Raw genomic sequence first — 13,623 nt, forward strand, 5'->3', positions numbered from 1 at the left:
AGTGCGCTCGGGCAATAACTCATTCTAAACAACGCAATTGTTTTTAAAAACTTTGGCAAAGAGAAAAGTCTACAAAACGCAATCCACTCTGTTTGTTACAAATTCTAGTTTTGGAAACAGAAAACTGTATGGAGATCAAATGTATAATAATCCATCCATCTTCTCCCACTTCTGGCCACCGGGCTTCCTCTCATCACCATATTTGGTCGTGAGTGGAAATTCCAACCGGATGCTTCAAATTAATACATCTGGTGAAATATCTGGCTCATTGTTCTATCTGTGGCGGCGGTGTCATAATATCCCTAAAACCTAGTGGTCAAACACGGAAATGGTTCCAATAGTTTTTCCACCATTCATTTTAGGGGATAATAGGGGACAATAGGGGATTTTAGAAACACTTAAATTAAGGGCTGTGTTTTGTGTAGCTTTACCCTGGTGTTACGTTTTGATAAGTATGTAATTCTCTCAGACAAGGTGAATTTGATCAATATTCAGCTCTATTTTACTCTCAGATTTGAAATGCTAATTAGCATCAAAGTAGACATCATGCAAGACTACAAATCCCTGCAAGGTCCTGAACGTCATATCTAGCTGGCACCGTAGCTAACAGGTCAATTAAGAAATGTAGCCAATTTATTCATTACTACATTTCGCTAACATTGGATAGTTAATGCAGAGTTTGCCTTGATTCTACAGTCTCGTCCAGAACATCATGACATTTGTAGTTTTTTACGATAGCCACATTAGCAGCCGATTAGCATTTCATTTGTTGGGGTTAAATACAGGCGAATATATTGATAAAAGTTACTGTTCCCACATTTTGTTAGGTTACAGCCTTATTCTAAAATGTATAATTATTTTTCCCTCATCAATCTACAGATTTTTCCCTCATCAATCTACAGACAATACCCCATAACGACAAAGCAACAACAAAAACGCGAAAATATTGCTATTTATAAAACAAAATAAACTGATATCATATTTATATAAATATTCAGACCCTTTATTCAGTACTTTGTTGAAGCACCTTTGGCAGTGATTACAGCCTCGAGTCTTCTTGGGTATGATGCTACAACCTTGGCACACCTGTATTTGGGCAGTTTCTCCCATTCTTCTCTGCAGATCCTCTCAAGATCTGTCAGGTTGGATGAGGTCCTTCAAAGCTATTTTCAGGTCTCTTCAGAGATGTTTGATAGTGTTCAAGTCCAGGCTCTGGCTGGGCCACTCAATGACATTCAGAGACTTGTACCGAAGCGTCTCCTGCGTTGTCTTGGCTGTGTGCTTCGGGTCGTCGTCCTGTTGGAGGGTGAACCTTTGAACCAGTTTGAGGTCCTGAGCGCTCTGGAGCAGGTTTTCATCAAGTATCTCTCTGTACGTTGCTCCGTTCATCTTTGCCTCGATCCTGACTAGTCTCCCAGTCCCTGTTACTGAAAAACATCCCCACAGCATGATGCTGCCACCACCACAATGCTTCACCGTAGGGATGGTGCCAGGTTTCCTCCAGATGTGACGCTTGGCATTCAGGCCAAAGAGTTCAATCTTGGTTTCATCAGACCAGAGAATATTGTTTCTCATGGTCTGAGAGTCTTTAGGTGCCTTTTGGCAAACTCCAAGTGGGCTGTCATGTGCCTTTTATTGAGGAGTGGCTTCCGTCTGGTCACTCTACCATAAAGGCCTGGTTGGTGGAGTAGTGCAGAGAAGGTTGTCCATCTGGAATTTTCTACCATCTCCACAGAGGAACTCTAGAGCTCTGTCAGAGTGACCATCAGGTTCTTGGTCACCTCCCTCTACCTCCCCCGATTGCTCAGTTTGAACTGGAGGCCAGCTCTAGGAAGAGTCTTGGTGGCTCCAAACGTCTTCCATTTAAGAATGATGGAGGACACTGTATTTGGGGACCTTCAATGCTGCAGATATTTTTGGGTACCCTTCCCCAGATTTGTGCATCGACACAATCCTGTCTCGGAGCTCTACGGACAACTCCTTCAAACTCATGGCTTGGTTTTTGCTCTAGAATGCGCTGTCAACTGTGGGACCTTATATAGACAGGAGTGTGCCGTTCCAAGTCATGTCCAATCAATTGAATTTACCACGTGAACTCAAGTTTAAGAAACATCTCAAGGATGATCAATGGAAACAGGATGCACCTGAGCTCAATTTTGTGTGTCATTGCAAAGGGTCTGAACACTTTATAAAGTATTTCTGATTTTTTAAAATACATTTACGGGAAAAAAAAACCTTTTTGCTTTGTCATTATAGGGTCTTGTGTGTTGATTGCTGGGGATAATAAAAAAATAAAAACATTTTTAGAATAAGGCTGTAACGTAACAAAATGTGGAAAAAGTCAATGGGTCTGAATACTTTCCGAAGGCACTGTACACAGTTATCAATACGTAATGCCATGTTAAACCTACACAAAACACAGCCCTTAATTATTGTGCATTTTCTTACCCCCTTTTTCTCCTCAATTACGATCTTGTCTCATTGGTGCAACTCCCCAACAGACTCGGGAGAGGCAAAGGTCGAGTCATGCGTCCTCCAAACATAACTACCAAGCCACGCTTCTTAACACCCGCTTGCTTAACCCGGAAGCCAGCTACACCAACGTGTCGGAGGAAACACTGTTCAACTGACGACCGTAGTCAGCCTGCAGGCGCCCGGCCCGCCACAAGGAGTCACTAGAGCGCCTGGCCAAACCCTTCCCTAAACAGGACGACGCTGGGCCAATTGTCTGCCGCCCTATGGGACTCCAGGTCATAGCCTGGGATCGAACCCAGGTTTTTTGTACATATGACAGGAGTTTACACGTTTTGTTCCAGCCTTTCACTAACACACTTCGTTCAACTAATTGTGGTCTAAATTGTAGACCATGAATAGTTGAACGTGGTGTTTGGGCTGGGCAGAAAATTAAAACTGTAAATACCAACCATATACAGTGCATTCAGAAAGTATTCAGACTCCTTTTTCCACATGTTGTTGTGTTACAGCCTTATTCTAAAATTGATTAAATAGTATTTTTCAACTAATCAATCTACACATAATACCCCATAATGACAAGCAAAAACAGGTTTTTAGTAATCTATGGCAAGACCTGAAAATGATCAGCAACCAATTTGACAGAGCTTAAAGAATTTTGAAAAGAATAATGGGCAAATGTTGCATAATCCAGGTGTGGAAAGCTCTTAGAGATTTACCCAGATAGACTCACAGCTTTAATCACTGCCAGCAGTGCTTATACAAAGTATTGACTCAGGGGTGTAAATACTTGAGATAATTCTGTATTTAATTTTCAAGTAATGCGCACAAATTTAAAAAAAAAAAACATGTTTTCACATTGTCATTATGGGGTATTGTCTGTAGATTGGAATTCAGAATTTAGATTTTTAATTCAGGCTGTAACAACAAAATGTGGAATAAGTAAAGGGGTATCAACCTGCTGAAGAAGTACAATGGGAGAGAGAAGGGTGTGGCTTTGATTGCCGTGGAATTTTGATGGCCGTGGAAATCTCCTGCCGGAGCAGTCGAGACAGCTAGACACGCTGATTATGCAATTCGGCAGGGTATTCTCGTCCTTCCCAGGACAAACAGATGTCCTGTTTCATCATATTCACACTGAACCCGGCAAGAAGGTGCATATCCGGCCTTACAGGATTCCTGAGGCCCGCCAAGTCATCGTAAAGAACGAGGTAAGGGAGATGCTGAGGATGAGGGTGATCGAGCTATCTACGAGTGAGTTGTCCAGTCCCATAGTCCTGGTCCCCAAACCTGACCATAGTATGAGGCTCTGCAATGACTTTAGGGGTGTAAATGCAATCTCTACGTTCAACGCGTATCCCATGCCCCACGTGAATGAACTCCTGGAGTGCTTATGAAAGGCCAAGTTCATCACCACCCTGGATTTGATGAAGGATATTGGCAAGTGCTGGTGGCTCCAGAGGACCACCCAAAGACTGCCTTCGCCACACCAGAGGGTCTTTTTCAGTATCTGAAGATGCCCGTCGGACTGCATGGGGCTGCGGAAACTTTCCAACGCCTCATGGATGCCATTCTACGGCCCCATCAAGAGTACGTAGCGGCGTACATCGACGATGTGGTCATCCACTGCGAGGACTGGGATAGCCACCTCCTGCGACTACGGTCAGTGCTCGTGAGCCTGGAGGCTACATGGCTGACGGCCAATCCCAAAAAATGCTGCCTGGGTCTGTCTGAGGCGGAATACCTGGGTTACACCGTGGGGAACGGAAAAATACGCCCACAGGCAGAAAAGACCAGGGCCGGCAGAGAGAGGAGAAAGAAAAGTCTTTGCTTCTACAAAGGAGAGGCCGTAACTTTCGGAAGGGAGAAGAAGGGGATACACCACCTCTTGGGGATGGTCACCGCGGATCCGGACGACCACCCGAAGAGAGCTCTCCATGGACGGATCATGAAGGCGGTGACACACTTGTGATTTATGTTATAGTTTAAAGCTACTCACCTTTTGTTCCTTGGTCTTGTGAAGAAGAAGATTTGTGTTTTCCGTGGAACATTATCCTTGATTGCGTTGGAGTGTTTGAGAAGGAAAAAAATACCTCAGTAGAGAACTTTGTTCAATTAAGAAAACCTGCTCCTGACTCGATTTTTCCACCTTTCCGCTTTAGAGCAACCTCCAAGTACTTGGTCCGCTCACACTGTAAACACAAATTGTGCAGAAGAGCATATTAATTACAGTATATAATAAACTCTTTGCTGTACACATGGAAACATGATATTATAAAATGTAATCTCCAGTCAAATCAAATTTTATTAGTCACATGTGCCGAATCTAACAGGTGTAGACCTTATAGGTGTAGACCTTACTTATGAGCCCCTAACCGACAATGCAGTTTAACTAAAATACAGATAAGAATAAGAGATAAAAGTAACAAGTAATTAAAGAGGAGCAGTAAATAATAACAATATATACAGGGGGGTGCCGGTTAGTTGAGGTAGTATGTACATGTAGGAAGAGTTAATTAAAGTGACTATGCATAGATGGAGAGGGGAGGGGGGGGAATGTGAATAGTCTGGGTAGCCATTTGACTAGATGTTCAGGAGTCTTATGGCTTGGGGGTAGAAGCTGTTTAGAAACCTCTTGGGCCTAGACTTGGCTCTCAGGTACCGCTTGCCGTGTGGTAGCAGAGAGAGTCTATGACTAGGGTGGCTGGAGTCTTTGACAATTTTTAGGGCCTTCCTCTGACACCGCCTGTATGGAGGTCCTGTATGGCAGGAAGCTTGGCCCCAGTGATGTACTGGGCCATTCGCACTACCCTCTGTAGTGCCTTGAGGTCGGAGGCCGAGCAGTTGCCATACCAGGCAGTGATGCAACCAGTCAGGATGCTCTCGATGGTGCAGCTGTTAAACCTTTTGACGATCTGAGGACCCATGTCAAATCTTTTCAGTCTCTTGAGGGGGAATAGGTTTTGTCGTCCCCGCTTCACAACTGTCATGGTGTGCTTGGACCATGTTAGTTTGTTGGTGATGTGGACACCAAGGAACTTGAAGTTCTCAGCCTGCCCCACTGCAGCCCCGTCGATGAGAATGGGGGCATGCTCGGTCCTCTTTTTCCTGTAGTCCACAATCATCTCCTTTGTCAACCCCATCTCTAACACTAATTCAAGTACAGTATGGAACCATTGGAGTTTTATCTGAAAAAATGGCCATAGTCGTGGGCAAAATATTGGCACCCTTGCATGTTTTCAAATAACGAACATTTTCTTCCAGAAAACTATGGAGTGACAAGGAGGAAATGGTGATTGTGCTTGAATCTGAAAGTGCGGCAAGTGAAGTGTGTGATAATGAATGGAAAATAGTAAAATCAATGAATGAAATAAAACGAGCACAAGTTGTAGTAGAAGACAAGGACCTGTCCAATAATTAATTTCTTATTGGACTGCAATTTTTGGAGAAGGAGATTCATTTGGGAAATCCATCTGTAATATCAAAGACTGTGAAGAAAGCAGTGGAAAAGGTGGATTCAATCAATGTGACTAGAATTAGCCTTGTTTTGGTTAATTGTGTTGATGAAGAACAGAAGAAGTGTGCACTGGATCTGGCAAAATTTTCCACGTCAGAAGTAACATTTATTGATCCTGATTGGCACAGCGGTCTAAGGCACTGCATTGCAGTGCTAGAGGCGTCACTACAGACCCGGGTTCGATCCAGGGCTGTATCACAACCAGCCGTGATCGGGAGTCCCATAGGGCGGTGCACAATTGGCCCAGCGGTCTTCGGGTTACGGGAGGGTTTGGCCCGGGTAGGCCGTCATTGTAAATAAGAATTTGTTCTCAACTGACTTGCCTCGTTAAATAAAGGTTACATTTAAAAAATTATATATATATTCGGAGCAGGGCGTTTGCCAAAGGAGTTATAGCTGGAGTCTTGTTGGACATACAGTAGATGATAAATACATTCATCAGAAAATCCCTAAGAGTGGTCAGCGCACGTCGCATGACCCGTATGGCAAATGGAAGGAGGGAGAAAAGCCTGTCAATGTTGTTGTTGTTTGAGGAGACTACCTGAATATGTGAAGCTTGGATATGTGAGGTATGCTTTGAGAGGATTTGTGTCCGAACCATTACAGTCAAATCAAATGTTATTTGTCATGTGCGCCGACTACAACAGGTGTAGACCTTACAGTGAAACCCTTAACCAACAATGCAGTTAAGTAAATACGTGTTAAGAAAGTATTTACGAAAATAAACTGAAGTTTTTAAAAAATGTAATAAAAAACAACTAATAATTAAAGAGCAACAATAAAATAACAGTAGGGAGGCTATATTCAGGGGGTACCGGTACAGAGTCGATGTGCGGGGGCACATGTTAGTCGAGGTAATATGTACATGTAGGTAAAGTGACTATGCATAGATAATAAACGACGACAATGCAAATAGTCCATGTAGCCATTTGATTAGTTGTTCACGAGTCTTATGGCTTGGGGGTAGAAGCTGTTAAGCCTTTTGGACCTCGACTTAGCACTCTGGTACCGCTTGCCATGTGGTAGCAGAGAGAACAGTCTGGGGTGGCTGGAGTCTTTGGCAATTTTTAGGGCCTTTCTCTGACACCGCCTGTTATGCAGGAAGCTTGGCCCCAGTGATGTACTGGGTGTCGTGTCTTTGGCTCTGCCAGATTAAGTGATATGACATGCTATTCTATAAAATAATTTCTCTGTAATTAATATTACCTAATTAAGCTAATCAGGTAGATAATTCACTCGAAAGTTGGGGCACCACGAAAGAATGTTCATAGAGCTGTTATCTTCCGAATAAGCTCTTAAAGACCTGGTAATCTTTTACATCAATAGCAGTCAATATTTAATCAGCACCTTATTTAGTCTCATCTGAACGTTGTAAATTCTTTCACGAACCCTGGCTAACAAGTTGAATCAGCAATACAAAATTTTGTTTAATTATTTATTAACTAAATACCTAAATAATCCCACAGAATGGATCATACATTGATTACAAATTATGTCATAAAGAAAACGTCCCTGGTGGATGGAACAGATACGACGACTGGTTAACACAAAGAGAGGGGGTTGGGTTTGAGTGAAAGAGCGGGAAGACTGAGTAACAAAGGGAGAAGCTATGCTATCATAACTACAGTATTTTATGCATTGTAAATTACCGCCCATTTGAAAAAGGAGAATGCAATAAATATTTACTCTGAGCTGCGCTTCGGTAGATTGGTCGTAGATCGTAGGCTGGGTTGTCCAGCATGGATCTCTGGTCGTCTGAAGACTGTCTAGTGGTGAACTGGAGCGTGGTAGAATGGGTCCTCTCCGAGTCCGCGTTTAGCGACTGCTGCTAACTCAATGGCTAGGAGGTATCACTTCTTGAGTGAATAAGAGTTCAAAGTTCACACCAAGTTGCCATACTTTTAAGCTCATGCTTTATTCTGGCTGGTATAGTCGAAATTCATCCTTTTGGCATGTTGACCGTCATCTTCACGTTGAAATTTGATGCTGGTTTCGTTAGGTTATCTGAGCCCTTTTAACGTAAGACCGTCGTCCTAACGTCCTCGGAACAGAAAGTTACATTTTCATCAAGGGCTTTATATAGGAGGGGAGAGAAGGGTGTGTTTCATAGTTTATAACCAATGTCTGTTCACATGGGCAAGGCCATTGAGTTGAGCATAGTCCACTCATGAAAACCCAATTCTCTCATTTGGAAGCTAAAATTACATTTAATCTTTTCACAAATAGTTACATATTTAAACATTTAAATTGCACAACAATTCCATGTGAATCTGATAACTAGAATGTGTAGACTTTCCAAGATACAGTTCATGTCGTCCTATCATCAGTAATAATGTCTCAGACGCCAACTGATCTGGCATTATATTCATTTTTCAGCTGGTTGGATTACCGAAATATGGTTCCGTTCCCATCTTTTGATGTCACCAGACTCTCTCTCAATGTTATCCAAGGGATTTTCAATAGTCACATCGGTAGAGTAGAGAGAGAAAAAAGGGGAAAGGCATTTATCGGGGTCATAAACCTCCCCCACTCAGGCCAACGTCATGACATGGGCCATACACAGTACACTCTGTAGTGCCTTGCGGTTGGAGGCCGAAGAGTTGCCATACCAGGCGGTGAAGCAACCAGTGCTCAGAGCAACATGCTCTTGATGTAGCTGTAGAACTTTTTGAGGATCTGAGTACCCATGCCAAATCTTTTCAGTCTCCTGAGAGGAAATAGGCATTGACGTGCCCTTTTCACGACTGTCTTGGTGTGTTTGGACCATGATAGTTTGTTGGTGATGTGGACACAAAGGAATTTGAAACTCTCAACCTGCTCCACTACAGCCCTGTCGGTGAGAATGGGGGCGTGCTCGGTTCTCCATTTCCTGTAGTCCACAATCATTGTAGAAATCGTAAAGGATATGGTCACGTGTCAAATGTTTGCAGATGGGAGAAGTATCATATTTTTTATTTATTTATTTATTTTATTTCACCTTTATTTAACCAGGTAGGCAAGTTGAGAACAAGTTCTCATTTACAATTGCGACCTGGCCAAGATAAAGCAAAGCAGTTCGACAGATACAACGACACAGAGTTACACATGGAGTAAAACAAACATACAGTCAATAATACAGTATAAACAAGTCTATATACAATGTGAGCAAATGAGGTGAGAAGGGAGGTAAAGGCAAAAAAGGCCATGGTGGCAAAGTAAATACAATATAGCAAGTAAAACACTGGAATGGTAGTTTTGTAATGGAAGAATGTGCAAAGTAGAAATAAAAATAATGGGGTGCAAAGGAGCAAAATTAATTAATTAATTAAATACAGTTGGGAAAGAGGTAGTTGTTTGGGCTAAATTATAGGTGGGCTATGTACAGGTGCAGTAATCTGTGAGCTGCTTTGACAGTTGGTGCTTAAAGCTAGTGAGGGAGATAAGTGTTTCCAGTTTCAGAGATTTTTGTAGTTCGTTCCAGTCATTGGCAGCAGAGAACTGGAAGGAGAGGCGGCCAAAGAAAGAATTGGTTTTGGGGGTGACTAGAGAGATATACCTGCTGGAGCGTGTGCTACAGGTGGGAGATGCTATGGTAACCAGCGAGCTGAGATAAGGGGGACTTTACCTAGCAGGGTCTTGTAGATGACATGGAGCCAGTGGGTTTGGCGACGAGTATGAAGCGAGGGCCAGCCAACGAGAGCGTACAGGTCGCAATGGTGGGTAGTATATGGGGCTTTGGTGACAAAACGGATTGCACTGTGATAGACTGCATCCAATTTGTTGAGTAGGGTATTGGAGGCTATTTTGTAAATGACATCGCCAAAGTCGAGGATTGGTAGGATGGTCAGTTTTACAAGGGTATGTTTGGCAGCATGAGTGAAGGATGCTTTGTTGCGAAATAGGAAGCCAATTCTAGATTTAACTTTGGATTGGAGATGTTTGATATGGGTCTGGAAGGAGAGTTTACAGTCTAACCAGACACCTAAGTATTTGTAGTTGTCCACGTATTCTAAGTCAGAGCCGTCCAGAGTAGTGATGTTGGGCAGGCGGGTAGGTGCAGGTAGCGATCGGTTGAAGAGCATGCATTTAGTTTTACTTGTATTTAAGAGCAATTGGAGGTCACGGAAGGAGAGTTGTATGGCATTGAAGCTTGCCTGGAGGGTTGTTAACACAGTGTCCAAAGAAGGGCCGGAAGTATACAGAATGGTGTTGTCTGCGTAGAGGTGGATCAGAGACTCACCAGCAGCAAGAGCGACCTCATTGATGTATACAGAGAAGAGAGTCGGTCCAAGAATTGAACCCTGTGGCACCCCCATAGAGACTGCCAGAGGTCCGGACAGCAGACCCTCCAATTTGACACACTGAACTCTATCAGAGAAGTAGTTGGTGAACCAGGCGAGGCAATCATTTGAGAAACCAAGGCTGTCGAGTCTGCCGATGAGGATGTGGTGATTGATAGAGTTGAAAGCCTTGGCCAGATCAATGAATACGGCTGAACAGTAATGTTTCTTATCGATGGCGTTTAAGATATCGTTTAGGACCTTGAGCGTGGCTGAGGTGCACCCATGACCAGCTCTGAAACCAGATTGCATAGCAGAGAAGGTATGGTGAGATTCGAAATGGTCGGTAATCTGTTTGTTGACTTGGCTTCCGAAGACCTTAGAAAGGCATGGTAGGATAGATATAGGTCTGTAGCAGTTTGGGTCAAGAGTGTCCCCCCCTTTGAAGAGGGGGATGACCGCAGCTGCTTTCCAATCTTTGGGAATCTCAGACGACACGAAAGAGAGGTTGAACAGGCTAGTAATAGGGGTGGCAACAATTTCGGCAGATAATTTTAGAAAGAAAGGGTCCAGATTGTCTAGCCCGGCTGATTTGTAGGGGTCCAGATTTTGCAGCTCTTTCAGAACATCAGCTGAATGGATTTGGGAGAAGGAGAAATGGGGAAGGCTTGGCCGAGTTGCTGTTGGGGGTGCAGTGCTGTTGACGGGGGTAGGAGTAGCCAGGTGGAAAGCATGGCCAGCCGTAGAAAAATGCTTATTGAAATTCTCAATTATGGTGGATTTATCAGTGGTGACAGTGTTTCCTATCTTCAGTGCAGTGGGCAGCTGGGAGGAGGTGTTCTTATTCTCCATGGACTTTACAGTGTCCCAGAACTTTTTTGAGTTAGTGTTGCAGGAAGCAAATTTCTGCTTGAAAAAGCTAGCCTTGGCTTTTCTAACTGCCTGTGTATAATGGTTTCTAGCTTCCCTGAACAGCTGCATATCACGGGGGCTGTTCGATGCTAATGCAGAACGCCATAGGATGTTTTTGTGTTGGTTAAGGGCAGTCAGGTCTGGGGAGAACCAAGGACTATATCTGTTCCTGGTTCTAAATTTCTTGAATGGGGCATGTTTATTTAAAATGGTTAGGAAGGCATTTAAAAAAAATATCCAGGCATCCTCTACTGACGGGATGAGATCAATATCCTTCCAGGATACCCCGGCCAGGTCGATTAGAAAGGCCTGCTCGCTGAAGTGTTTCAGGGAGCGTTTTACAGTGATGAGTGGAGGTCGTTTGACCGCTGACCCATTACGGATGCAGGCAATGAGGCAGTGATCGCTGAGATCTTGGTTGAAGACAGCAGAGGTGTATTTAGAGGGCAAGTTGGTTAGGATGATATCTATGAGGGTGCCCGTGTTTAAGGCTTTGGGGAGGTACCTGGTAGGTTCATTGATAATTTGTGTGAGATTGAGGGCATCAAGTTTAGATTGTAGGATGGCTGGGGTGTTAAGCATGTTCCAGTTTAGGTCGCCTAGCAGCACGAGCTCTGAAGATAGATGGGGGGCAATCAGTTCACATATGGTGTCCAGAGCACAGCTGGGGGCAGAGGGTGGTCTATAGCAGGCGGCAACGGTGAGAGACTTGTTTTTAGAGAGGTGGATTTTTAAAAGTAGAAGTTCAAATTGTTTGGGTACAGACCTGGATAGTAGGACAGAACTCTGCAGGCTATCTTTGCAGTAGATTGCAACACCGCCCCCTTTGGCAGTTCTATCTTGTCTGAAAATGTTGTAGTTTGGAATTAAAATTTCTGAATTTTTGGTGGTCTTCCTAAGCCAGGATTCAGACACAGCTAGAACATCCGGGTTGGCAGAGTGTGCTAAAGCAGTGAATAGAACAAACTTAGGGAGGAGGCTTCTAATGTTAACATGCATGAAACCAAGGCTATTACGGTTACAGAAGTCGTCAAAAGAGAGCGCCTGGGGAATAGGAGTGGAGCTAGGCACTGCAGGGCCTGGATTCACCTCTACATCGCCAGAGGAACATAGGAGGAGTAGAATAAGGGTGCGGCTAAAAGCAATAAGAATTGGTCGTCTAGAACGTCTGGAACAGAGAGTAAAAGGAGGTTTCTGGGGGCGATAAAATAGCATCAAGGTATAATGTACAGACAAAGGTATGGTAGGATGTGAATACAGTGGAGGTAAACCTAGGTATTGAGTGATGAAGAGAGAGATATTGTCTCTAGAAACATCATTGAAACCAGGAGATGTCATTGCATGTGTGGGTGGTGGAACTAATAGGTTGGATAAGGTATAGTGAGCAGGACTAGAGGCTCTACAGTGAAATAAGCCAATAAACACTAACCAGAACAGCAATGGACAAGACATATTGACATTAAGGAGAGGCATGCTTAGTCGAGTGATCAAAAGGGTCCAGTGAGTGGAGAGGTTGGTTGGGGGTCACGGCGATTTAGACAGCTAGCCAGGCCATCGGTAGCAAGCTAGCATAGGATGGAGGTCTGTTATTAGCCACCTCTTGCGTTCCGTCAGTAGATTAGTGGGGTTCCGTGTGGTAGAGGGGATTAATTCAAATCACACAACAACAACAAAAATAAAAACAATAGATATAGTTATAGAGGCCCAAGAAGAAAACATAATAATAATACAAATAAATAAATTGTCCGATTGTCTATTCAGATAGCACCCGGTAAGACAGCTAATGGTTAGCAGATGGGCATTCAGGTAACGTTGCGACGGAGGAGCCAGCCGGATCTCCTTCGGGTAGATAACGTCGGCAGTCCAGTTGTGAAGGACCGGTGGGGCTCCGCGTAGGCAGTAAAACGGGTCCGGATAGGTGACTGCAGCCCAGGAGTGATTGATGGAACTCAGGAGTGATTGACGGAGCTGGCTAGCTCCGGAATAATTGATGTTTGCTCCGGAATCGACGAAAGCCGATAGTCACACGGATAGCAGCTAGCTAGCTGTGAGATCCGGGTATGAATGTCCAGAGAGGAGTTGAAATCCAGGGACATGGAGAGAAAAATATTGAAGAATCTGTGAATGGAAAATGTTGCAAATGTGGTGGGCATCTTACTCCGGACTTCCTCGCGTGTCCTGTTTGGGTAAAGGAGGTCCAGGTGTCAAGGATCAGGGTTGCACAGCGGAGCTCCTATGTGGAGGCGGTGAAGAGAGTCATAGGGGCAAGAGGCAACAGTGTTGGCGATATGGTGGTGGATTCAGTGCGACCAGTTGATGGTGTTTTAAGTCAATCAGGTGATCTGGATACACTCATTGTGAAGATGGTGGATGTTTATAGCCACAGTGATTAATTGTACAGCACAAGTGTCTAAGATGTCCAAGAAGCTGGACATCATATCTGCAGCCTGATACGTTTTTGAG

At 43.9% G+C, this 13,623-nt stretch overlaps 2 protein-coding genes across 4 annotated transcripts in view; one reads left to right on the forward strand and one right to left on the reverse strand.

Annotated features, from left to right (window-relative positions):
* Positions 1-13,623, reverse strand: part of LOC121841796 — a 314,557-nt gene that overhangs the window by 201,558 nt on the left and 99,376 nt on the right. The gene's annotated exons all lie outside the window — the stretch shown is intronic.
* LOC112231940 (zinc finger protein 583) overlaps positions 1-13,623 on the forward strand; it is a 969,163-nt gene that overhangs the window by 60,706 nt on the left and 894,834 nt on the right. The gene's annotated exons all lie outside the window — the stretch shown is intronic.

Source organism: Oncorhynchus tshawytscha, linkage group LG34, assembly GCF_018296145.1.
Source record: "Oncorhynchus tshawytscha isolate Ot180627B linkage group LG34, Otsh_v2.0, whole genome shotgun sequence".
Classification (NCBI taxonomy): domain Eukaryota; kingdom Metazoa; phylum Chordata; class Actinopteri; order Salmoniformes; family Salmonidae; genus Oncorhynchus; species Oncorhynchus tshawytscha.